The sequence below is a fragment of the Ambystoma mexicanum genome, chromosome 6q, assembly GCF_040938575.1.
Source record: "Ambystoma mexicanum isolate Mex_15411 chromosome 6q, UKY_AmexF1_1, whole genome shotgun sequence".
Taxonomy (NCBI): domain Eukaryota; kingdom Metazoa; phylum Chordata; class Amphibia; order Caudata; family Ambystomatidae; genus Ambystoma; species Ambystoma mexicanum.
In genome coordinates, this window is record NC_090937.1 from 1,544,551,092 (window position 1) to 1,544,578,870 (window position 27,779).

General features: G+C 47.0%; 1 protein-coding gene across 2 annotated transcripts in view; it reads right to left on the bottom strand.

Moving 5' to 3' along the window:
- DNAAF9 (dynein axonemal assembly factor 9) overlaps window positions 1–27,779 on the bottom strand; it is a 2,133,167-nt gene that overhangs the window by 587,859 nt on the left and 1,517,529 nt on the right. The window lies entirely within an intron of this gene.

Consider the following 27,779-nt stretch of genomic DNA (forward strand, 5'->3'; position numbering starts at 1 on the left):
GCTTAGCACTAAAAAAGTAAACCTCTAACATGTCAGTTATAGAAAGCTATAGTCAAGAGTCCCTTGCAGCCAAAACTGCTGATTGTTTAAGAGTGCTCTGTAAACATAAGGATCTCCTGACTAAGGGCAAGAAAATGGAGCTGATTGAAAGATTGTTAGCTAACCAAAGTCTGGGTGATGGTTCAGAGGAACCTACCACTCCAGCAACTGTAGATGACAGTATTGAAGTTAACATGGAGCAAAATGTTGATGATTCTGAGGAAGAGTCAGAAGAGGAGGGTGAGGCTGTTGTGACTGTCCCCCCTAGGCCTCTGCCTGCTCTACCTGCTGTACCTACTGGACCTTTACCAGGTCCCACCTTTAGTCCTCAGTACTTTGAACTAGAGAAAATGAAACTAGAATTGGAGTATAAGAAACTTAATGCTCAAACTGACAAAGAACTAAGGCTAAGGGAAATGGAGCTCAAGTATGACTTAGAAATGAAGAAATTATCTGTTGAGAATGTTTCTCTCTCTGGCTCCTCTAGAAGTTCCAGTCCTAAAAGACCCCGGATGCCTAAAGAATTGATTGGTATGTATGAGCCTAAGTTGGATGTGTTGGATTGGTTGTCTCTGTTTGAATATAATCATGGGCTCCAGAACATCACAGGAAATGACTTACTCACCTGGTTGTTCTCTAGGCTTCCCCCTGTTGCAACTGATGTGGTGATGGAGATGGGGGAGGAGGATAGGAAGGACTATGAATGTGTAAAACTAGCTTTGATAGCTAGGTTTGGGAAGACCCCTTCCCAGTATCTTAAGAGGTTTAGGAGCCTCAAAAAGCATGATGGTACCCCTTGGGCTACCTGGGTGAGTGAATGTTTGAAAAACTTAGAGGGATGGATTAAGGGTTACAAGGTGAACACTTATGAAGGTATGAAGAATTTGTTTATGTTGGAGACTATTTATGATGCCTGCTCTCCTGAGCTCAGACAACACTTGGCTGATTCCAGGGAATTAGATTCCCGGAAACTAGCTAAGGCTGCTGACTTGTGGGTTGCCAACAGGGCCACTCACAAGGATTCTGGGGTCACTCAGAAGAAGGATGGGGAGAAACAGCCCAAAAAGGACTCCAAAGAGAATTCTAATACTACAAATTCCAAAGAGGGCCCCAAACCAAACTATAAGGGTAAGCCACAAGGGAAACCAAATCAGGCTAGTGTACCTCCTGGTCCCAGACCAGAAGGAGGTCAGAACAAGCCTCCATTCCAGCGAGCCTTTGGCTCATGCTTTGTTTGTAAGGCTACTGACCATGTGAAAGGAGATCCCAGATGTAAGGGTAAACCTTCAGGGGTCCAGCTTGCCTCCTTAGCCTTCGCTCCAGAGGAGGAAGTACATATGGCAAGTGGAAACTTTCTATTATTAGCTGATGAACCCACTGGAGTCTCAGCTAGTGTTTCTTTAGTCTCTCTGGGGTTGTGGGAACAACAGAATTTAGATGTCTATAACTCTATCCCAGATAATACTAAAGAGTATTATAAGGACAGTGTCCAGGTGAATGGTCAGGAGACTCCTGCCATTAGGGACACTGGAGCCAGCATAACTGTGGTGGATGAATCATTTTTCAAGGCAGAGGATGTTGCTAAGGCACCCAAATGCCTCACCAAGTTAGCTGGTGGGCCTGTGCAGATGTGTCCCTAGTTACCAGTTCTCATCCAATGTAATGATATGGCTGTAAAAATACCTGTCAGTGTACAATGTGAAGTGCCAGGTAGGGTTCTGTTGGGTAATGACCTCAAAGCTCTTGGAGTTGTGTCACATACCCCCAGACCCCCTAGCAAAAGGTTACAGGAGCTCACAAAACCTGCAAGAGAGAAAACCCTGAGAGGGTTATCTCAGGAGATGATGACAGAAATCACTCCTCTCCCACTGGAGCAACTTACTGCAGTATCAACCAGATCAGGAGCAAAGGGGCAACCCAAGACTCCTAGGAAAAAGCCAGCAGCAAGCACTCCAGTGCTTCCAACAAGGACTTCCCCTAGGTTGTCCAAAGTTACACCTGTAACTCCACCTCCAGCTGAGGCTGAGAGGGAGGTACAACCCTGTGTGGTTGAGCTAGACTCTGAGGAAGAGCTAGAAGGAGGCCCCAACCTTATTGGAGATTTGGACCCTGAGGACCATCCTGAGCTGCAGTCTTTACTGGCAGAAGGTGGACCTAGCAGGGCAGCTTTTCGTAAGGGGCAAAGAGAATGTCCAACTCTGGAAGGTCTCCGCCACCAGGCAGCTTCTCAAGCTGATGGGCAAGAGCCTGGGAAGTATAGGTTACACTGGGAAGATGGCCTCTTCTACAGTGAACCGACTGAGTCTGAACCTGGAGACTACAAACGCCTTGTAGTCCCACAAGAGAACAGACAACAGTTCTTACAACTAGCCCATGAGATACCTTTGGCTGGTCACTTGAGTTTCAAGAAGACCAAGGAAAGGCTCTCACTCTACTTTTATTGGCCAAAGATGGGGGCTGAAGTAGATAGATATTGTAAGAGCTGCCATACCTGCCAGACTTCTGGTAAGGTTGGTTCCAAGAATGTGGCACCTTTAGTGCCTCTCCCAGTTGTGGGAGTCCCATTTGAGAGGGTAGGGATTGACATTGTTGGTCCCCTTGATCCTCCAACCTCCTCAGGCAACAGGTTTATACTTGTTGTAGTAGACCATGCTACTAGGTACCCTGAGGCAATTCCTATGAGGACTGTTACAGCTCCGGCTGTGGCTAAGGCCCTCCTTGGTATTTTCACCAGGGTTGGGTTTCCTAAGGAAGTAATCTCTGACAGGGGATCAAACTTTATGTCCCACTACATGAAAGCCATGTGGAAAACCTGTGGAGTTACTTACAAGTTCTCAACAGCATACCACCCTCAGACAAACGGGTTGGTTGAAAGATTTAACAGAACCATGAAGAGCATGATAGGTGCCTTAGAGGAACCCCTTAAAAAAAAGTGGGACCTTCTACTGCCATGCCTTCTCTTTGCTTATAGAGAAGTCCCTCAGGAGGGAGTAGGCTATTCTCCCTTTGAGCTTCTCTATGGCCATCCAGTCAGAGGTCCATTGGCCCTGATTAAGGAGGGATTGGAAGGTGCTCCTCCCCTCAAGCCAGTCAGAGTGACTGACTATGTGATAGGTCTCCGGAGGAAAATGTCACACATGATGGCAGAAGCAAGTGACAACTTGAAAGCTGGTCAAGCTCTGGTCAAACATTGGCATGACCAGAAGGCTAACATGGTTGAGTTTACTCAAGACCAGCTAGTTCTAGTTATGCTCCCAACAAGGCAGAGGGCCTTGCAAGACAAATGGATGGGACCCTTCAAGATTGTGGGGAAACTTGGAGAGGTCAACTATCTGGTGGATCTGGGCAGACCCAGGGAAGCTCCTAGAGTCTTCCACACCAACCGACTAAAAGCATACATCTCCAGGCCTGATGTAGGAGCCTTACTTCTAGCTTCAGCTGCAGAGGAAGAAGAGAGTGAATCTCTCCCTGATCTCCTCAGAGGTGTGCCTTTAGATGAGAAAGTTGAAGGAGTCAATCTCTCTTCAGACCTGACCCCTGAGCAACAAGAGGAGTGCAAATCTATGTTAAATCAGTTTGCCTCCCTGTTCTCACTGTCACCAGGCTTGACCCCTTGGGGCCAGCATGAGATACTCACTGGTGACTGTCTGCCAGTCAAAAGCAGGGGGTACAGAATGTCAGAACATATCAGAACCCACATCAAAGGAGAGGTCAAGAAGATGCTTGATCTCGGGGTAATAGAGCCCTCTACCAGTCCATGGTCTAGCCCAGTTGTGTTAGTACCCAAGGCAGGATCCAAAGACTTGAGATTCTGTGTGGACTATAGAGCTCTAAATGCAGTCACCAAGACTGATGCCCACCCTTTGCCCAGGACAGATGAGTTGGTGGATAAACTTGGTGCAGCCAAGTACCTCAGCACATTTGACCTGACGTCAGGCTATTGGCAAATGGCCCTGACAGACCATGCCAAGGAGAAAACTGCATTTTCAACCCCAGTTGGCCTGTACCAGTTTAAGGTCATGCCTTCTGGACTAAAAAATGCACCTGCCACATTCCAAAGGATGGTGAACCAGGTTCTGGCTGGAATGGAAGATTTCTGCATGGCATACTTGGATGACATTGCAGTCTTCAGCCACTCCTGGGAGGAACATGTGAACCACCTAGGACATGTGTTGCAGGCTCTGAAACAGGCCCATTTGACAATCAAAGCCAGTAAGTGCCAGATTGGTCAAAGTAAAGTGGTCTACCTTGGACATGAGGTAGGAGGTGGAGAAATAAGGCCTTTGCCCAGCAAGATTGAAGCTGTGAAAAATTGGACAACACCAACTACTCAAACCCAAGTGAGAGCTTTTCTAGGCCTCACTGGATATTACAGGAATTTCATTGAGAACTATGGGACCATAGCTTCTCCACTGAATGTAATCTCCTCTCCCAAATTCCCTAAAAAGGTAAAATGGAATGAGGAGTGCAATCAGGCCTTTGAAAAACTGAAGAGAGCTCTTTGCCAAGCTCCAGTCTTGAGAGCTCCTGACTACCACCAACCTTTCATTGTACAAACTGATGCTTCCAATGTAGGTATAGGTGCAGTTCTAAGCCAACTGGATGAGAAGGGTAGGGAGCACCCCATTTGCTTCATCAGTAGAAAACTGAAGGATCCTGAGACAAGGTGGGCAACTATCGAAAGAGAATGCTTTGCTATTGTGTGGGCACTGAAGAAGTTTAGGCCATACTTGTATGGTTCTACTTTTGTTATTCAGACTGACCACCAACCCTTGAGATGGTTAATGCAAATGAAAGGGGAAAATCCAAAACTATTGAGATGGTCAATCTGCCTGCAAGGGTTTGATTTCACCATTGAGCACAGGGCAGGGTGTCACCATCAAAATGCTGATGGACTCTCTAGGATGTATATCATCGACTAGAGGTATGAGGTTCATCCAGGAGTGGATTAAATCCTCCTGTCCCTTAGTCTGGGGGGGGCGAGTGTTAGGGAGAATTCTCTGTTTGGGCTGAATTTCCCTACCTAGTGAGTCCCCCAGCAGCTTTGCTGGATTTCTGGGGTTTCTTTTTTTCTCCTGCCAAGAGTGAGACTCTTTTACCCTCACTCTTGGACATGTTGAAGTGTGTTTTCTTGATTAAACCTTGTGTTGAATGGGCTATGGGGTCTTTTACTCCATAGGGCCTCATGTATTTTTGTGATGTGGGTCACACAGCACCCTCTGTGCCGTGACCCAGGGGTGTCCTAGGGACTCCCCAACATAGACTCCATACCCTGGGACTGACTACTGTCTCCCAGGGCATGTAAAGTCACCAAAGACTTTGCTAGTCTTGAATCCTGAACAGAACCAGTACAAACCATCATATTGTGGACGTACTGGCTGGGGCAATTCGATTGCCCCAGGGTCTGTTAGTCGAGGGGGCACGTCTCCGTCGCCCCTGATCGAGTTTTGGCTGGTGGCAGTGGAAACTACTTTTTATATTCGACCGCGAATATTTCCCTATGGGATTTCCCATTGTTTTAGGCTAACACATTTAATTATTTATTTACGGTAGCCTTAAACATACCGCCGGTTTATATATTTATTATTATAACTCCGGTTGGGACTCTTTGCCAAAACTTGATTCTAAAATGGCGTTGGCGTTCGCCTCTGTAACTCTGACCCAAAGTGGAGCCCTTTGTTCCACTTTTGGCGGGCTTCTCCACAGAAGCCCTCCAAAGTGGTGCCACTCTGTCTGGGGTACTTAGGAGGGGTGGAGGGGGATTTAGGCACCCTGGACTGAGTTACCTTGGTAACTCAAGTCGCACTCCGTCCTGATTGGCCCAAGTGGTGAGCCGGCCGGCTCACCACTTAGCATGTTTGAGTGACAGCTAGGCTGGGTGAATGGGGGTTTGCTGCATAAAAGCAGGGTTTTGGGGACTGGAACTTCAGAAGTCGCCACAGGACCAAGAATCCGACGAGGGAAGAGCTGAGCCGACCTGCTTCGACGACACCACCCGGTGGAGCCCTGCGGAACCGTCTCACCACCTTTCCCGACGACCGAGGAGAACTCTTAACGGAGTGGCTCCTTCCCTTGACTGGTGGGGACAACCAGTTTTCACCTTCTTTCCGCTTCTCGAGGTATCTCGTGGCCGCCTTGCCCGTGCCAAGCACCCCGGCAACCGGAATACCACACTTTAACCCCTAACCGCGAAAGTCGGTACAACCCTTTAACCGGAGAACTCCGCGGCTGGTTTCTTCCCGGGCAGTGCAACGACCTTCTTCTTCTGCTCTTCAGCGAGAAATTCTTCTCCCCTGACCGACGTCGAGCCTTGCTGCCACTGCCTGGAAGAACTGCCACCGCCGGAGGATCCTTTCCGCTTAAGGTACCGTGTTCCGCCTGGCTTCCCTTGCCACCGACTGTACGGGGTAGTTTTAGCCCCCGGCTTTCGAACCTGGGAGTGCCTGGGACACCCTGGCTAAACTTTCTAAGCCACTCTAAAATCTTTTTAACTCTTTGCTAGACTTTGAATCCCTACTAACAGTGTGATCTTGGGCACATTTTCGCTCCGGCTACTCTAAGAGTGGGCCCTGCCTAGTGACTTTTGCTCACCTGTGACTTTGTACTTCTTTGAGCCTATTGCAAGTGTTCTGGACCTTAGAGTGGTGTGTTTAACCTATTTCTGTTTCTTTTATCCCTTTCGTGAACCTACTAGAGTGTCATCTAACGTTAAGCACTCACCTCTGTTCGAATTATGTGGTGTTAACCTAGAGTTGTCTAGATAGGAGTAAGGGTTGAAACTGCTTTCATTATAACTGTGTTTGAGGAGTTTTTACTATATTTTTTGCTAGAGTGATTTCAACTTATGTGTGTTTAATAAATAAATAACTATATACTTTTGAAACCAAGCCCTGGTCAGTGTTTGCTTGTGCTATTGTATTTGAGTACCTAGTGTGTATACTTTACATACTGCCTAACTCTTCTTGAGGGAAGTCTGACTGCTCAGCCACAGCTACCAAGTAAATCTGGGTGGTGCAGACTGCTACCAAGTGGGTTTACTGCTATACCTGTAGTCTTAAATCTTTTGCAGTGTTCCCCAAGGGAACTGCACAGGTTTCTGCCTAACACTGGGTATGACCACTGGCTGTGAGGTAGTGACGGCCGTGGGTTTGTTCTTTTTCGGCGTCGACGTTGGCGTCGAAGACGGTGTCGATTCGATCGACCTATACGTCGATGAGCCCTTCGATAATGGCGTCTATGACGCAGATTTATGCATCGAAGGGACTTTCGACTATGGCGTTGATGGCACAGTGCTTTTGCTCGAGGGTTCGTGACGCTCTCGAGTAGTTTCTTTCGTCGGGTGCAACGACTCGCGACGTTTTGATTTTTTGGGTCTTTCACCCAGGGTATCACCCTCAGCTGTCTTCGAGGGGGTCGAGGCCGCTTTCTCGAAGACGCTAAGCATCCATTTACGGAATTCCTCCCACTCAGCCTGAGAGCTATGTTTTGTGGGGCAGGTGACTCTTTCTGGGGAAACAGAAGAAGACGAGGAAGGGGATCTTCGACGTCTCTTACTCGAATGCTTGGATCTCGAAGAGTGGTGGGAACTGCTTCGAGACCTAGAACGAGAATGTTTCCTGTGTTGGGGAGGAGACAAATGTCTCGACTCTGCCGAGGAAACTTTCGAAGGAGTTTTAACTGTCTTACCTCTCTCAAGCTTCCCCTTACGCTCCTTCAAGGCTTTCGCTGTCATGGACATGCAGTCCTCGCACTCCGAACATTGGTGATCTGATCCCAGGCACCACAAACAGATCCTGTGAGGATCTGTCAACAACATTTTCTTTCCACGGTCTCGACATTTTTTGAAGCCGGACCGTGGAGTCGTCGGTTCGGATGAGGAAGCCATCGAGTAAGAGTTGGTATTCTCGCGGAATAATGAAAAATATATCTGACTAACGAACTGAGCAACGCGATTCTGAGGCCCACGAAGCACGGAAAAACAGAACTGAGCAACGGATGCTGCGCAAGTCTATTTATACGCATGATGACGACGGCACCGATACGGAGGCTGTCGAGGGACATTTGCTCGAGGGACGTCGACGCGCAGCGCCCTCTACTAAAAAAAATGTGCCGAGGCAAGCAAGCTGGAGATGATCTATCAAGATAAGGAATACGTCGGAGGACACAATCCCTTCGAAACAACGTTTTAGTAGGGTTCACAGGCACCCCAGTAATTAGTCCCAATAACACTAGGGCCGTTCACTGAGTCTTGCCCTTTTTTGCTGACACAGAATTGTGGTGAGAATCTATTAGGTTTAAACCTGTCAAAGAAACTAAGTGCGGTTATTCATTGTTCTCCCGATGGAGTGTTTTTGACAATATCACCACAAAATATACCAGTGTCCCAATTCCTGTCCAAACCCCTGCCAACATAGCTAAGTAAGGTACCAACTTGCATATGGGCAATGAATGATAAAGATGTTGGTTGTTTTAAAATAGAACCAGTGAGAATTGTTTTGAAAGAGGGAGTAACATTACCACGTATTCCCGAATATAAAATTTCGTTTGAAGGTGAGAAAGCATTGAAATGTATTGTCTCAGATTTGGTTAAAAGAAACGTGATTGAAGAGATTACTGGTAGCACTTGTAACAGTCCCATTCTTCCAGTTTATAAGAAAGGAGGTAATGAAATACCGTTCCGTTTCAGAATTGATTTACGCGCATTGAATAAAGTAGTTGATCCCCAGTTTCCATTGGTCCCAGACGTCACTACCATTTTGACAATGATTCCAGCTTCGGCTTCATATTTTAGCGTAGTAGATCTTAAGAATGCATTTTTTAGCATTCCAGTACACCAAGATAGCAGGTACCTATTTGCTTTCACACTGGGAGGCCTTCATTCACATGAATTCCACAAGGTTACACTGAGAGCCCAAGTATTTATAGCAGAGCATTAAAAGAGCAACTAGACATGCTAGAACTACCAGCGGGTTGCGTACTATTGCAGTCCATAGATGACTTGTTAGTTGCTGCTGAAACAGAAGAGATTTGTAAAGAGGGAACTGTTTTGTTGTTGTCGCATTTAGCAGAACATGGCCATAAAGCTTCTTTGAAAAAAATCAGTATTGTCGAAAGGAGGTGGCCTATTTGGGCTACCTACTTTCGAAAGAGGGAAGAAGACTGACACCAGAAAGGATAGAGAGTATCTCTGGTATGCCTATTCCAAAGACACAGAAAGGAGTCAGAGCTATAATAGGCATGGCTTCGTATTGCCGCCAAAGGATAGCAAATTTTGCAATGACTGTAAAGCTAATGGTGGCATTGACTAAGAAGTATGTTGCTTTGCCTTTGCCATGGAGTGAGGAATGTCAGAATTCATTTGATCTGCTCAAGGTTGCGTTGTGCGCAGCACCTGTTTTGGGCACACCAAATTATGAAAAAGTTTTCAAATTATTTGTGCATGAGAATGAAGAATGAAGGCTGCACGCTGGCTGTCTTGACACAGGAACAAGGCGGAACAAATAGACCATGCGTTTTTTTTTTCCTCCGCGCTGGAGCCTGTAGCATGCGCTTTGCTGCGTTGTTTGCGATCTGTTGCTGTAGCTGCCACGTCAGTAAAACAAACCGAAGGGATGGTGCTGGTGCACACCTTAATTTTGATGGCGCCACAGACAATAGACATTCTTTTAAATAGAACGCAGACGCAACACCTCACATCAGCTAGATTGACTAGATATGAAATTGTCCTGTTCGCACCACATATTCAAATTCAGAGGTGTTGGGCTTTGAACCCTGCAGAATTAATGCCCCTTCCCAGTGAAGAAATAGGTTAGAATGAATCACCTCCCCATGATTGTTTAATGGTTACGGAAGAAGAAACGAAGGGAAGAATTGACTTAACAGACACCCCACAGAAAGAGCCAGATGGAGAACTGTTTTGTGACAGTTCCTGTTTTAAATGACCTGATGGCACGTCAACTGCTGCCTATGCCACTATTGTAGAGAGCAAAAGGATCCCATACAATTCAGCGCAGGCAGCAGAAATAATAGCATTGACAGCATGTGAAATTTCTGAAAATCTAAATGTAACATATATACTGACAGTCAGCATGCGTTCATGGTGGTACATAATTTTGTCCGACTCTGGGCTGAGAGGGGTTTCCTAACATCACATTGAATTAGAATCCAACATGGCCCTTTGATGGCGCGATTGCTGTCTGCACTTACTTGTCCGAAGCGACTGGCAATAATGAAATGTGAAGCGCATAAGAAAATAACATGTAAGGTGGGAGAAGGAAACGTATTTGCAGACAAAATAGCAAAACAAACTGCCACCGACTTAAGCACAAAAATGTTAGTAGTGCAGTCAGAAGAAGTGCCCTGCATGATAGAGGATGGGATTGCTACAGTCAAAGAAATGCAGGCGGATGCAACTGCTGATGAAATAAACGGGTGGGCTAAGGGCTCTGCAGAATTAGACTTGGAAGGTTGCTGGATGGACAAGGAGAGTAGAAAATGGATGCTGCCCAACTCCTATGTAACTGCAATGGTCACCATGGCCCACAGTCCCACGCACATCAGTGCGAAAAAAATGGTTCAGCATTTGGCTACAGTATGGCAGAACACGCACATAAGAAAAAATGCGGAAAGACTAGTTCAGAATTGTATACATGTCTGCAACACAATATTGGAGAAGGAACAGCTACTCCAACACATAGTTTTGCCCCCCCCCTTATGCCCTTGAGGTGATCCATTTTGACTCCATAGAAATGGAAAGATGTCAGAACCTAAAATACATCTTGGTGGTAGTGTGTGCGTTCAGTAAATGGGTGGAAGCATATCCGCTGAAGGACTGCACAGCCACGAGAACTGCTAACATAATGTTAAAAGAATACTTTTCCCGATTCGGCCTGCCACGGGTCATATGGTCAGATAACAGCCCGCATTTTGTTGCCGCTGTAATATTACAGATTTGTGCAGGCCTTTAGATTGATAAACGATTCCTTTGCACCAGACACCCGATGAGTGCTGGGCTTGTTGAGTGCCAGAACGGTATACTAAAAAACAAAATTAGCAAAATATGTGCAGGACGTAAGCTGAGATGGACAGACGCATTGCCTTTAGCTTTATTATGCATGCGCACATCTGTGCAAGCAAGGACTGGGCTCTTCCCCATACGAGATCGTGATGGGGAGACCTGCTAATGTTTTAATGCAAAAGCTTTGTTTGATTCATCAGCAGGTGCAGGAGGCTCTTCCTGTGAGATATACTGGCCCGGGGCATTGTCTACAGCCGGGAAACTGGATCCTCATTAAGAACTTTGAAAGGAAGTCATTGCTTGCACCAAGATGGCGCAGACCCTATCAGGTTCTTCTGGCAACACAAGCCGCAGTCCCGTGTGGATGGTCGGAAGGCATGGATACATGCTACCCACACTAAGAGAATTCCATCGCCATTGAAAGAACTGCCTGATCCAGAGGACCAGAAAGAAACAGCTGCCTCCGACTTGAAGGATATCATTGCCAGTTATCTGCCGAAAATTCTGCATGAATCTGAGACAAAGCCTGAGAAGATTGCTAAGAAGGAGAAAGGGCTAAGAGTGCCCCAACTTTGCCCAGCTGAATCTGCATCACCACAGGTTGACACAAAAGCGGTGTCAACACTTTGGCACCCACCATCACTTGCACCACAGGCTGACTCTGAGCCTGAATCTGGAAGTGCACCTGCAATATTCATTGATCACACAGTACCCGGAGCAATACGGTACAACCTACATTCTCAGGAGAGAAAGTGATCTGATCTTCGTGTTTTATTTTGTTGCCTCTTTTTCCCATCACGGATGAAGTGGGAATCAGAGTCTTAGGTGAGTGGAGCGTGGGGGTTGTGCCAATCTGACAACTCTGGAACGCGGCTTCCCGGTGCTATCTTTGAAAAATTCAAATCCATGTGTTGATCACCCCGTGTAAACGAGCGGGGCTCATATGGTACAAAGGCAACTGATGTTTGCTCTGGAGTCTTTTGAGCAATGTGCAGGAGCACAATAATCTTGCCTCACGTTTAGCAATCCAGGCGGCCGAGAACTGGCCTAAACACTTTGTTATTATTTTCGAACTTACTGGTATTTCCACGAATGCAGCGGTGAGTATTCACAACGAACATTAGTGGAGGAGAAAAACAAAGAAGATGCCTATACCTGCTCTTGCCCCCTCCTGCACCAATGCTGATGATGTAGTAAATATAGAGACTATAAAATTGCCAAGAAAGAGTTGCCGTATAAGATTTATGCTAATCATCATGATATTCATGTGCATTAGGAGTATACTTGCACCCATATCAGTCATCTCGGTTTTATGGTATTTAGAGGAAATACATCCATTAGGTGTGTCTTTGCATATTAGTAATGTTTCGGTCACCGAAAGCCCAGTCCATGTAATCTCCTATACTTTGTCTCCAATGGAAGAAAGACACAGGGAAGGTTATGGAAATAACACATTGCTTCTGATAATGAACATGACACACTCAATTCTGAGAATAAACAATAGTTGGGTGTGCACGCATTTACCACAACATGGAGGAAAGGGAATAGGTTGGTATGTGCAGCCATTACCGTTAAGTTCAGCATGTTATGCATCATTAAGTGCATTATATTATGGGAAATGGAATAAGAGTGAAACGGGTCGATTAGATAAGACAAACATGGACGAATTTGATAAAGTGATAATGGAACCTGTAGGTTGCTCCATATTTAACAGAGCGAGAATGATAACACCAGTAGTAACGCCACAATAAATCATCTGTAATCACGTTTCACATGAACCCACTAGGGAATAAAGATGCAGTACCCCGCTCATATACAATAAATTACAGTCCTCGTAATGTTCCATTTTGCCTGCGAAAGAAAGGCTCCTATTCAGTAGGGACATTCAATAGGTGCATGAATATTGTAATCCGAGAGAGAGAGAGAGAGAGAGAGAGGAAGAACCAGTATATGTAGGTGGTCATGTCTATTTCATATGTGGGGAAAAAGCTTATCCCTGTTTGCCTAGAAATTGGGGAGGTACTTGTTACTTAGGGATTCTTTTCCCAGGAGTATTCCTTTCAAAAAATGTCAGATATAGCAAAATTATCTAGATCAAGACCACAATGAGATGAGGAAAGAGGATTCATTGCAGAAGATATAGCAAAATCATTTATACCATTTTGGGGTCAAGCAATAAATTCATATTATATAAGACAATTGTCCAAAATTTTAGAAAAAAACAATAAATGGAACAACAGATATATTGTATAATATGACTCTGGAAGAAAAAGCAATTAAATTAATTACACTTCAAAATAGAATGGCTCTTGACAGAGTTTTGGCGGACCGTGGAGGAGATTGCAAAATCGTGGGGTCATCGTGTTGCGTATTTGTAAGTGACACCTCCCCTACAATTTTTGAGGCAATAAAGAAGTTACACGTCCTGAGCTCTGACCTCCACCCCCAAGCAGGTAGTTGGGAGCTGAACATAAGCTCTTGGTTTGGGAATTATTACATTCATGGGGATGGAAATTAGCTGCAATTTTAGCAGCAGTCCTCGGAATCTTCGTAACATGTTGTTGCATAGACTGTCTACCAAAAATTTGCACTGAAGTAAGTGATGAATGCATACACATGGTGACACAAAAAAGAACTCCCAAAGTGAATACAACCACAAACCACGAAATGCAGACTGTGAAAGAATTAATGTCTATTAATATTGACGATGATGACGATTATAGCAGTATGCAGAGTTCAGAATCAGATACATGGTCAGAGGAAGACGCGATGTATGGTTGATGCGTTTGGCTTACGGCCAAGAGGAGGGTTTGTTAATCTAAAAAAAATACCCTACCATAGCATAAACGGTATATCATGTTGGCCGAAAACCAACCACATCATATGTCTAGCATGGTCAGTACAGTATTGACAGCATAACAATAGAGCGTCCATTTTGTAACAATAGAATTCGCCATTTTGCTAATTTGCTTTTTCTTGCTCTTCTATTCTAATGCTGTGCTAAAAGTGAATTCTATTTTGTTCTGCTCATACACAGAGCAAGGTCACAAGTTACATGCCGAGAGACTAGCCCAGACAGCCTTGATAGCAACACACTGTTTTCCCTCCCTCACAAGTCCTTGGAAGTAAGCAGAAAGGCATTTAATCACCAAGCAGTTGCCAGCTAGTCTCGCTGAAACGGCAGAAACTGTAGAAATAGACAGTTAATGGCTTGAATTATGCTCTCCTTTACAGCCCCCCTTTTCCTGGGTCCCTGAAGATCGAGCTGACCCCTAGCTCACAAATAGAAACCAAGAGATACTAGGTCTTGGAATGTGTCTCTCCTACGAACAAAGCTTGCTTGCAGAACAAGAGCACTATGTTCTGTATAACAAAGAATGGTGTCTGCACCTTTGCAGATTGCAACTGTTGCTGAATAAATGTCTTAGAATGTGTCATAATTGTCAATCACCGAACCCTTGCAAAAGAAGATACTTTATGGGCGGTTTTGGATGTGTCACTACTGATAATGTGATGGTCTTTTTGTATATATGTAACTGATGTAAAATCTCTTGCTCTCTTGTGTCCCCACGAGGTCTGGCTAACACACGTTGCAGACGTGAGATCCGGTCGGCCGACAGACGTTTTGCTTTGCAATAAAGCCTAGATTTTGGGAATTGAACCTCGTGTCTGGCGTATCAGTACGTGTATGGTGATGGTGCCTTGTTTCCATGCACGAGGGTCCCCAAGGGGCCCGTCACCTCCCCAGAATGAAGCCCGCTTGATCCGGGTGGATCAGGCCCAGCATTATTTTATCCATTCTGGAGGTAAAAATGTTAGTGAAGACTTTGGCGTCTAGATTGATTAGGGCGATAAGGTGATACGAGCTACATTGAGTTTTATCATCATTTGGTATAGGGAAAAGAATAACCTTCGCCTCTTCCATGGTCTGGGATATTTGACCGGAGGTAGAGAAAAAATTGAACAGAGATGTCGTAATCCGGACTAATGTGTTGGAATGTCCTGTAATATAGCAAGAAAGCCATCCGGGCCTGGGGCTTTATTTAGGTTAGAGATCGAATCAGCACTCGGACCTCGTCCTCGATAATCGCTCTCTGCAGGGCATCTCGTTGGGTTTGGTCGAGGCTTTGCAGCAAGCAAGATCTTAAGTAGCCTCTTGGAGGTCCCTGTCGGGTTCTTCCGAGGAATAGAGGGTTGCATAGAAGTCGGTGAAAGCCTGAAGGATTTCCTCCGTTATAGTGGGTACCTTTCCCCCCTTCATCTGGATGCAGCGTATCGCACATGTCGCCTTTACCTGCCTAGCCAGGAGCAGGTCGGTTTTATGTGTCTGTACATAGTACCGCTGTCTCAGAAATAGAAGCAATTTCTCTGCCTGTTTAGCCATGAGTGTGTTAATTTGCCATTTGAGAAGCCTGTGCTCCTTCCCAATTGATACCCCTTGATCAGTTTCCATCCTAGCCATCACCCCTTTTAGGCGCCCCTCTAGGACTGTCCGCAGGGCCTGCTCCTGTTCGGCACGTAGTGCCTGCTTAGCTATGAACTCCCCCCTGCATGGTTGCCTTAAAGGCGTCCCATATGAACTGTTCCTGAATGGCCGGGGTCTTATTTTTCTCAAAGAATTCACGAATAGAAGCTTGCACATTGTCGCATATTACTGTGTCCCTCATCAGATGGCGTGGGAAACGCCACCACCACAGCTCTGACCCCAACCCCTCTCCCATTGAAGTTCTAGCTGTAGGGGAGCATGGTCTGACAGGGAGATGGGGCCCAGGTCTATGTTCTGTACTTGGCCAGCAGTGTTACCGAGACCCAAATGTCTATTCTTGAAAAGGTTCGGCATGGGAGTAAAATGTGTACCCCTTGGTGCCCCCCTTCAATTCATGCCAGACGTCTACCAGCTCAAGCTTTTTCATGCTGGCCTGCAAATTGCGGGATGGGCCTTTGGATGTGGGTATCCTGCCTGCACTTCTGTCCGTAGTTTTGTGCCACACCATATTAAAATCCCCTGTTAAGAGTTGACCCACTGTGAAACGATCTAATTTCTCCAAGACCCCCTATTGGAGGCATATATCGTAGCAAAGGTAAGTGGTTTACCTACCCAGTGGACAAATAGAAATCTACCTTCTTTGACAGCTTTTGTTTCTACTATTTGCAGGTCTGCTAGCTGTCTGAATGCTATGAGGACCCCTCTTGCCTTGCACTTGTCATTCGCCTGAAGCATAAGGGGGGTAACCTCTTAACCTCAATTTGTGTATGACTTTCGTGCAAATATGGGTCTATTGTAGTGTCAGTATTTCAGGTTTTGCCTCCCGGCGGATGATCTCTTGTTTCTGTCTTTTAGCTGGCGTGTTCAGACCTCTAACATACAGCATGAGTAGGTGGATCCCCCTTCTCTTATTATCCATACCCTGCTTTAACTTGTTTGTTGCTGTCTTGCTGTGATCCCCCCTCCTATTCGCCCCCGCCCCCTCTCCTCTTCCACCTCCCTTCCCCCTTCCCTTCCGCCTCTGGCTCAACATGTCTCTTCCTCCCCCGCCCATGGTCCAGGCCATAGGATCCGTGTCTCGTTCATTTCCCGGAGGTTAATAGTGCGTGTCGAGCGATCCCATTGCCCTTCCCTCTGTTCCAAGTGCTGTGATCATAACTCCCGCCTCACCACGCGATCCCCCTTTGTCGGACGTTCCCCCTAAATTCATGGCTCTCACCTTGCTGGGTCATTCCCATTCATTTCACAGTCCCAGGGCCATTTGATGGGTGAGAGATCCTCCTTAGATTGGAGACGTTGGTCGCTGTCTCCCGGGACCCCAGGGCACCATGGGGGTTTAAGTCTCGCCTTTGACTACTCTACCCTCCTCCATTCCCAAGGCTTCTCATGTGGTCTTTCACGTTCCGGCCTCTTGGTTTGCCCCAGTCTGCGTCTCCTTCAATTTTTTTAATCTTGAGCCCTTCCTCCAGCCTACGATGCAGTGTTGGCATCCTTCCCATGTGAAGACCATTTGAAGGGAAATGTCCATCTGTATCTAGTCTGGGCTTTGGATAGAGCTCTGGCCACCGGGGCCATTTGCCACCTCTTTGCCAGTGTGGACTTGGCCAGATATTGAAAGAGCTCGATTATGGTGCTGTTCCCCTTAATTGGAGCTGCTTTCCTTAAGGCTTGTAGGATCGCTTCTTTTTGATCATATCGCTGCAGAACCATCACAACTTCCCTTGGTCTGGCGCCTGGTTTGATTCTTGTTGGGCCTATGCGATGGATGCGATGGATTCTGTCGATTTGGATCCCCCCCCGATTCGATGTCTAGAAGCTCTTTAAACACTTGCTGCATCGTCTCCCTGAGGTCACATTCGCTTATGCTCTCTGGAAGCCCCTTAACCCTGATGTTTGATCTTCTCGAACGATTCTCCAAGTCTTCGGCTTGGAGCTCCACATTGTGTGTAGCGACCGCTAGTTCTGCTAGTGCATCTAACTTGTGAGTAACTTTGGTTAGCTCTTGTATTGTGTTTTCATTTGTATTGCGTTTTCATTGGTGTCTATTCTATCCCCCAATTCCACTATTTCGCCTGCAGGGATTGTGCTAGCTCAGTGCGTATCAGGCCTAATTGCTTTTGTAGGGTGTCAGTCATTTGGTCGCCAAATGCTTTAAAGCATTGCTGGAAAACCTTGCTCGTGACCTTGTACCCCTTCCTCTGTCTGTGGCTGGTCCGTCAACGCTTGGTCCTCTGCCTCCTGGTTCTCCTCTTCTTTCCGCCACAGCTTTTGGAGGGCTCCTTTTTGTTTTTTCGTGGTCCTGGCCCCCAAAGTCCCATCTTTGTAGTCTTAATGCTTATTCTGCAACATTGCTGCTTGACTGATAGTGTTCACTAGCTCCCTCTTACAGAAGGCTTGTTGTAATTTGAGGGGGATTCTCTCTGCCGCTGTGTGTTGTGGTGCCCGGATTGACTTGTGGGGTCTATGTTGCCCGCCCCTATGGAGGATTGCGGGCCCTGAACGCAACACAATGGTCCCAGCTGTTCAGGGGTTGAAGTGATTCATGTTCCCTTTGCCTTTATGGATTTTGGCCCCTATTCTTCCGGGGTTGCATCCTGCGAGTTTAGAGACTCAGCCCGTCTGGCTTCTCGGCAGGCGTCACCTTGCCAATTTGTCCGGCACCTGACGCCGTGGATTGCCCTCTTTGTTCGCCTTCCCCTCCCCATCCCAGTTTGGGGAGTCGGGCGGAGCGTGTGCCAGAGTGCTTCTAGGGAGGCTGTTGGAGGAGCTCAGTGGCCTGGCGCTAGACCAGCAGCCTTCACCTGGGGCGACTGATTATGGTTGCTGGAGGGAGCCTTGTCGTGGGGGGCTCCCGCTCGACTGCACCTGCGGTCATTACACTTGAGTGGGATTGCCCTCTTCCTGCTGCTCTTGTGTGGATAAGACCGTTGTGAGTGTGCTGGCCTCTCCTTACAGCCAGCCCTGATGCGTGGGGGTAGGAGGCTGATGGTTGCCTGGGATGCCTTCCTTGTGGGTGCAGGCTCCGTTGGGAGGAGGCTAGGTCCCCCTCTGCTGGCGACCCGCTATGATGATTCACGGTTCCACCTGGGCGTCCGAGTCATGTGGATTATATAGGTCTATTGTGTGCCTTGCAGTGCTACCGCCCCAGGGGAACCGGAGCAGGGGTGTATCATAGTAAATGCTAGCCGGTCCTCTGCAAACTTGGAGTGCCTAGGGTCCGGGGTCTACTCCTGATGGCGGCTGCGACCGCCCTCCTGTCTGCGTGTTGTCCAGGAGGTTGCGCTACATCCGGCCCTTTCTCCTCCACATGGAACTGTTGCCTGCCCTGCTGAGGTGACGCCCGATGTATGGGTGTTAGGCAGAATCCTGGGCAGTGCCCTTAGGGACCACTACACAAGATTAAGACTACAGGTGGTAGTACAATTACACCTTTGGTACAAGTCTGTACTACACAGTTAGAGTGGTAGCAGTAGCGGAGCAGCCAGACTTATCTCAAGAGAAAATGAGCAGTAGTAGAGATTACACAAAGGACTACAATTACTGTGACTCAAGCAAACACTGACTCAAGGTTTTTGGTTAAAAAGTAAAAGTACATTTATTTCTCGACCATCTGTTCATAAAACTTTTCACTTCTATTAATTCAAAATCACACGAAAAATACACTACACACGACCAATTCACTTTGTGCAGTGCGATTCAAGGTTAGTACCTTTGGTTTTGACAGACCAGTGTTGTGAAACATCGACGTTACCGGGGGTATAGAAACGAACACTTTTTGACAGTAATGACAGTTCGGTCTTACTAAATATACGCGTACCCACGGGAAGAAATGTTACCGGAGTTAAAACACACTTAGCACATGAATCAACACAATAGAGTTGGGGATAAAAATCATAGGCAATACATTTGTCAAGGCAGTTAGAATCAGAGGACACTTTCGTACAAGTGAATAAAAGTCAATAGGCCTGCGCCAGTGTCAATGGGACAGAGGTCCTGTTGTCGAGGATCACAAGGTTAGCACAGTTCACAATTCGAGATTGCCAGGAGTACTTGTATATTGTCACAAGAGGAAGCAAAAGTTGCAAGAGGGAAGGAAGATAAGGACAAGCCTTTAGTGAGGAGAAAAAGGGGTTCATTCTAGTTCCTCGAGGTTGGACGCAGTACCTTATTCAAAGTGGAGAAGAGCTGGTGCTACGGCAGTTGTTCCTGGTAGTTCCTGCAGACTGATGGTTCCTGGAGCTTCAGTCGTGGGGACGAGAAGGACGACGTCTGGAGCGATCTGCACTACCCAGGGATGAAGCCAGCATAAGCAAAAGCAACGGTGAATAAAAGGTGCGCTCCTTAAACAGGAGAGGCTCTTTGAGTGGCTATCTGGACCACTACAGCAGTGTGCAGCGATTTCGACCAAGAAGAGGATCCTCTGGCTGTGGAAGGTGAGCTGGTTGATCCCACCATGCTGAAGGGAATCTTCTCTCGTCGTTGAAGGGTAGATAGCTCAGGACTGCAGCAGGGCTTCACCGGAACTCGGGAATTGCAGCAGCTGTCTTCTTCTCTGCTTCTCTTCGGTTCCTTGCAGTTCCAGTGGCGACTGACTTCTAGCCCAAGAGTCCTGCCTTTTATGCGAAAATCCCCCATTCACACAGCCTGGCTGTCAATCTCCCAGCAGGGGGGTTGTCCGGGCCGGACAACCACCTCAGCAAATTGCGACAAAGTGTGACATGGGTTTCCAAGGATAACCTGTGCAGGGGGTGACTACACCCCTCCCTCACATTCAGCCCACCTAGACACCCAGACGCCAAAGGAGGGCTTCCTTTGGGGAAGCCCGCCAAACGACAGTGAACAAAGGCGGCAAACCTGGTTTGCCGTGCAAAGTAAAACACAAGAAGGATTTTAACAAAAAGAAATGGCGAATAAACCCGACCGGAGCCAAAATAAAAAGTATTTGGTCAAGCGGATTTATGTTTGAGGCTAATATAATAGCCTAAAACAGTACCACGTTTATATAGTATCACTGTGGTAGAAAAGTTAAGGTAGATACCACTGCCACCAGCCAAGTCTTAGTGTTAAGGGAGCGAAACAAAGGTCCAAGAGACACAGACAGAAAGGAGTAGGAATGAACCCCTCCCAATACTCCATGTAAGATGGGGTGTATTGGATCTGCAGTTTAAAAATGACTACATAAAGTAAATGGCAACTTTACCTGTTTCTGGGGGACAGTAGTCAACCCCAGAAAAAAATGAGTCAGTGGGAAGTCTTAGAGAAAACCCTGTGTCACTGCACTGAGGGTGCTGTGTAACACACACAAAAAGTTGGGCTCATGGAGTGGTGTGCTCCAGAGCCCAAGATCACACACAAAGTAGAAATACACATGGCAAAACACATGTAAGATTGGGAAAAAGCTCACACTCTTACTAAGTGAAAAAAAAACTCCAGAAATCCAGCAAACATGCTGGGGGACTCACTAGTTAAGGGAAATTAGCCATAGAATGAGAATTCTCCCTAACAAAAGGGCCTCTACTAAGTCTGCACACTTCTCTCGCAGAGGGTCGGGTCCTTCCCGCAGACCCCACCTCCTTTGCTGCAGTCCGCGCTGGGCCGTTCTGTTCTTCAACGAGGTGTCTCTGGTCACGTAGTTTGGTCCGCGGACCCCCTTTCCCGCTCCAGCTACTCCGATTGAGCACATCAGAAGATGCAGCCACCTTTCCGATACTTCTCCCAGCTTAACAGCTTAGTAGATTCGGGTTTCACGTTGCTTATTGCTCCTTCTTTGGATCGTCAGAGAGGAGCTGCTTCCTTACGGTGGTGTGGTCACGGCAGCCATCTTGGAATATCAGTGGGCCCTAGTTTAAACCACAACTCCCTAACATACCGGACCAGGGTGGCTAGAGCATTGGCAGCCTTGATGGTTGACACTGCAGTACATATGATGCACTTCCCCGACGCATCTAGTTTCTTCCCTTCTTGGTCCGGCATGACCATAGACTTGGAGGATCGATTCACTGAACGTTTGCTTGCTGCGGCCGAACTACTGAATCCGGGGATGGCTGCGAGCAGAGACATTTCGGGGCTGAGTCCGGAAACCTGCATCTTTTCTCTAGCCGGTATTGCTTAACTGGTGAGGAGCTTGGGGACTTAATCATTAAGGCCAGGCCCTCTTCCCATAACACATCTAGCTACAGGACAGATAAGATTGTCTTCCTGGTTGAGACCCGTCTCTGGTAGAGGAAGCCTTCCTTCCTCTTCTCCTCTGGTACCAAATTAAATAGGGCAGATGCCCTCGCCATCATGGAATAGAATGACCCGACTTCTTCTGGAGGTGAAGCTCTGGGGGGGGTATAATCCGCACCTACTGGCTCCCCATCAGATGGGACAGAGTCATCGAAGTCCTCTGTGTCTGTTGTGCCAGTGTCCGTGTTTGTCGCTATATCAGCGTGTGGTGCATCGCCTGGCGGTGTTGGAACAGGGGGTGGAGACGGTGGTCACCTCAGGGTAGCTGAGCGATGCCTGTGTGGAGGCCTTGGAGGGCTGTACCAAGGGCCTACTACAGGTGGTAGCCGATGCTGTATCTCAGCGAACTGAGCACTGTGAAGATGTTCTGGGACATATCTATTGGAACTGCGGAGGGGCCCCTGGGCCCGCCGGAGAAGTGCTAGTGTGCCTCAACAGGCTTGTGTGCCTTGAAGCACCCGTGCCTATGGGCTGCAGTCACCTGCATCCAAGCCATCATGCCGTGTGTCGTTTTTAGAGCTAGTATAAATGGCCAAAGAAACAACTGAGCCTTCTGTGTGTCCTACCACCCCGGGAAAGGCAGCCACCGGGAGAAACTTCCCTCAGGGCTACAGAAACGACCAGCACCTTTACTGACTGGGTAGTGGTGGTTGACAAAGCAGTAGGTGTGGTTGGATTGGTCGTGGGCCTTGGGAGGCAGCGAAACCCTGGCCACAGGTTTTGACAGCAGCTTTTCCTTGCTCGACGACGGGGCGGCCATTGGCAGGGCAGCCGTTGACTAAGATGAGCCCACTGCAGCCGATGACAAAGCAACCGTCGACAGTGGTCTGGTCGTCGTAGACGGCCTTCTAGCCTTTGACAAAGTCGTGGGAGTGGGTGTTGCCGAGGGCTCCAAAGAGGGTTCCTTTCAGGAGTGCTTCTTCAGTTTCTCTCATGACGAAACACTATGCTTCGGAGGATTTATGCCGGACACTGGCAAGCTCACTGTAGACAGGCAAAGCAAAGGATAGCGCACGCACCCTGTACTAGGACCTGCATCGGCAGCGTTTCTAGCCAGACCAAATGACTGGATCCCCCCGCCCCCCTTTCTGTACACTAATCCCCCTACCCGAGGCCTCTCCCCACCCGTTTTTACCCCTTACCCCAACCCCACACACAATTTGATGCATTTTTGAAGGCAGAATTCAGTCGAAGTAAAGTAATTCGGCAGAATTCCTGTTGAAAAAATGACTGGATACCCTACAGCTATAGGAGTCTATCATAGAAGAGGAATCCATGTGAGGAAGGAATCCATTATAAGAAATAATTACTTACTAGCAGTAATATTTTTTCGGATGGTTTTTACTCCCATGCAGTCATCGTACTCCCTACCTGCCATTCTGGCAGATAGCTAGAACATCTTAGTTCTGCAGTCCCTCAGCGTCAGAGTGCTAGAGAAAAATTTGGAAGTCATGGGACGCGCATCTCAATATATACTGGTCCCAAAACCATGTCCAATACGGAGGTATGACACAAGAGGGGTTGATAAATCTCAGTCCAAAACTCATTGAGCCAAAAACCTTTCTATCAAAAATGAGGAAACCTTGGGAGGCAGTAATCCATGGCAAGTGTAAGGGTGCAGAAGTAAAGCTCGGATACAGAGGTAACATGTTGGGTCATAGACTTTTATACAACATAAAAGAGGGCTGGTAAAATGTCTTTCTATCCCTAAAACTAAGAGGGCCTCAAAGTGAACTAATGAAAACGTCAGGATGTCAAACAAAAAGTCAGTCACTATTGTGTCCAAAAACCCTACTACTGACCTTAACACCCTTAACCTGAACCTAATGTGCAAGGAAATGATCTCAACTGAGGAAATAGTGTAAAAGTTATTTACTAACAAAAAGTTCCAAATGTCTCTATTGGTTTTAAGAGAAAGGCAAATATTCTCCCCCAAAAGAAACAATGTTGCGATATCCAGGGAATGGCTCCTTTCCCCTGAATTCCGTCTTCTTGGACTTAATTAACTAGGAGGTCAACTCCTCATTATGAGGATTTCTTGAAAGTTCAACAATAGCACAAACAAGAGTTCATATGCCAGGCAAAGTATTTTCCGTGTCCCTGGCTTCTTTTAGACTTCCCCAGAGTCCAAAACAATGTTCTGTTAGCCAAGGGATTTGCCTTCCTTTCCTTGGCCCCTTTTAAACTTTCTCAGTAATAAATGACAAACGTCTTTATCTTGTAGGGTCTCAGACCCTGTATTCTCTCCTGTATTCTCTCAGATAACGTTCATCTTAGGTTTTGGCTCTCATAAGTGTGCGTGTCCCAGACTTGCCATGCAGCAGTGTGCCAGTTTGGTTGACTCTCCTGCCACGCATACAAATGTTCTCTCTATCTCTATATCTCTCACGGTCCCAGACTCTTATCCTCAGGCTCTCATATGGGTGTGGGTCCAAAAGTCTGAGCTCTGAATCATGACAGCTTTGTTTACTCTCCTGTCAAGCATAGGATTCTGTCTCTCTTTTTCCCGCGGTTCCAGAGCCTCTTATTCTGTACTCGCTCCCAGGATTCTCCAGACCTCTAGTCCATCTCAGCCTGCCCTCGTACCCTTGTGCTTGGTTTGAGTCTTCCAAGAAACAGGATGTCTGCACGAGGCTCCAGCAGCGTTCAGGTGCTTAGTTTCTTCGGCCTCTGCTTTGCGGTGCTCTTCGCTTCTCCCAGAGTACCTATTTTACGGCTGGCAGCTCCCAAGATTCTGGAACGGCCGGAGAGTTGTTTTGGCTATGGCACGCGTAGTTCTTATGTCCTGGACTACTTTCGGTTCTTCTCCCTTCTCCTTACCCGGCGTTCCTATCTCCCCGACAACTTGGTTTACTCTACTGCCAAGCATAGGATTCTGTCTCTCGTGTGTTTGGGGTACCAGATCCTCTGATACTCTTAGCCACATCATATGGGTGCGGGTCCCATACTTGCAATATCTTCTCAGTGTCCTCTTATGCAGCGCTCTGTACTAATCTCTTGTTCTCGGGGTCCCATTATTCTGTACTCACTTCCCGGCTTCCCCAGACCTCAAGTCCCTCTCAGCCTGCCGTCATACCTTTGTGCTTGGTTGGAGTCTTCTGAGCAGCGGGACATCTGCACGAGGCTCCGGCAGTGTTCGGGTGCTTTGTTTCTCCGGTCTCGGTTTAGTGGTACTCTTTGCTTCTCCCAGAGTGCCTTTTCTGCAGCTGGAAACTCCAGAGATCCTAGAACGCACAGAGAGTTGCTTGGGCTACGGCATGCATAGTCCTTACGTTCTGGACTACGTTTGTTTCTTCTCCCTTCTCCTTACCCAGAGTTTGGGTCTCCCATCTTGCAGCCGGTGCTACAGTGTCACTGGCAATTGCTCTCAAGAGAGTGGGGATCTCTCACCTGGTTTCCCTCATCTCTTTTGAATGGGTTTGTTCCAATCGGGTTTAGCAGAAGAACAGACCGCTCAGCACAGTTCTCAGGATCAATCATTATACTCTTAGTCATCCTCTTTGTGACATTACTTGCATTACAAATGAATTATGAATGAGAGGTCAGTTGGACTTGTGTGTGTTAGTTATATTCCTATCATAAGGTTGGGTTGTTATACAACAGAGCATATTAGTACTGTTTTTAACAAGGGAAGAAGGGCTTGGCTTGGAAGTGGGTGATAAAGTGGAAATATACAGTATTCTCTGGAAATGGTCATCCCTAATCCCATAAGGGGTTTCCTCTTCCATGTGATGCTCCCCCTGTGTACCACCCCCAGTGGGACTATTGTACTGTGGCCGCACCGCCCTAGCCCCATGTGAAAGGTCTCCCCTAGGAGAGAAGGGACAACATCCACAGATTCGTCACAGAAGCAGGCATGAATGTTGGGGGTTTTGTTTAAGGTGCAGAACCAGGCCTCCCTCCTGCTAGAGTAGGTCGACTCTATGTGGAAAAGGAAGCATAGTGCAAAGGGCCATGTTGACAGGTCCAGAAACCACATCCTCTTAGCCCAATCCGAAGCAATCAGGATCACGGTTGTCCTGAACATTCTCAAGCTCCTGAGGACATGCAGGAGGAAACGGAAAGCATATAGAATTGGAAAATGCCAGTCTAAACGCATCCCCAGTGCTCCTCAAATGAACATCCTGGCACAACTCCAATTCGTGGGAGACTGAGCCCTCCTGCCTAGATAACCTGCTACAAGCAGATCCCGTTCTGTAATGCCTGAAATCAATGATGCATTGTCTCTCCATCATGATCAGGACACTCTTCCCCTGTAGCATAGGCAAAAAGACATTCACACCAGTCTGATAGCCATAATGTCCAAAAAGTGTATGTGGAGTTTTTAGACAGAATTTCTCCCATCTTTCTGCTGGATCAGACTTAGATGAAAAAGGTGACTACTTTTAGGAGGGAATTGAAAATGTTCCTATTTCCGCAATATCTGTCCTCTTCACGCTGCATATTTCCACCCAAGTCTTGATACAGTGCTTTGATGCCTCGGCCGTTAGCACTCTATAAGAGATTTCAGACCATACACGAACGTACCAGTCTGTTGGGTGAGGAGTCCATCCAGGAGTGTTTGTGCCTTCCCTCCTTTTTTGAGGAAGAGGAAGAGGAAATATGGTGGGAGTCGCTCTCTATTTATTTATTTATTTTAATTTTTGTAACGCGCCAACATGCCCGCGGGCCTCAGGGCGCACATGGAACAAGACAAAGACAAACAGGCATATGAGGCAGAAGGAGAGAAGAGTCAGAGGGTTATTCCAAGTTGAAGAAGTGAGTTTTTATGGCACGTTTGAACACGGTGTAGCTCTGGATCTGCTGTATCCGAGCTGGAAGTGTGTTCCAAAGAAAGGGACTCTGAGCATCAAGAGTAGTACCTCCAAATTTGGCTGTCCTGAATTTAGGATGTTTGAGAATGATCGCAGAGGAAGAGCGAAGGTTCCTCACATTAGGTTTGGTGCGGGATGACAGATAAGTGGGACTACTTAGACTAAGGCATTTGTGGGTTGTGGTAAGCATCTTGTGTGTTATGCGATGTTTGACGGGAAGCCAGTGGAGTTTTTTCCTGAAGGTAGAGATATGTGTACGACGAGACTGATTGAAGATGTTACGCACAGCATTATTCTGAGCTACTTGAAGAGATTGGATGTTAGAGGCTGTGGTGCCCGCCAAGAGGCTGTTACAATAGTCCAATCTTGAATTTATCAGTGCAGTGGACAAGAGAGCACAGATCCCGTCTTCGAGTGGGATCTTTTCCTGTATTTTGTAGCTCTTGTATGGCCTTTTGATCGCTTCAGAGCTTCTCCGACTTCAAGTTTCGAAGGGTTGGTGCTGAGCAACTTAGATGTGGAGAGCATGCGAGCCAACTACAATGATTTCTCCTTCAATGCAGTTGGCATTATTGATTTGCATGAACCACAATCAGCTATCTCGTGACCAACACAGAGACACAAGAGACTTTGTTGGGATCAGTTATCGACATTTTGGAGTCTCAGTCCTCACATCTCTTAAAACTGGATGGATATACACATTTCACTGATAATTATTTTTAATACTTCAGCAAAAAGGGGTTTTCTGAAGGGAGAAACTTGCAGAGTATGCCGGAAAAAGTATCCGAGGTCATCGGGCACGGTGCAAGCTACTTATAGCGACGCCCACGTCACTTCTGCCAGCAAAGATGCTGAGGGAACTAAATGCCAATGCGTTACAGCAATCCCTTCTGTTGAGCAGTTTTCGACATCTGCTAAAACAGGGTAAGTGGGAAGACACAATCAATCAGAGACTATGCTTCAGCAGAGAGACTCCAACGGCCACTGTACTGCATGATGGCAGATGCACGTCGACCTTGACCTAATGTCTCACCTTACTACTTGTCAAATCTGCCTGTCCGTTCTCACTTTTGTTTTCCTATGTAAAGGGTTGCAAAAAAGGAAGTTAAGGCACCCTGCTTACTTTTATAAAGGGCAGCTGTCAGAAACAAAAGATTTTATGCCAGATAGGTATTGAATAGAATTATGTAAAGTT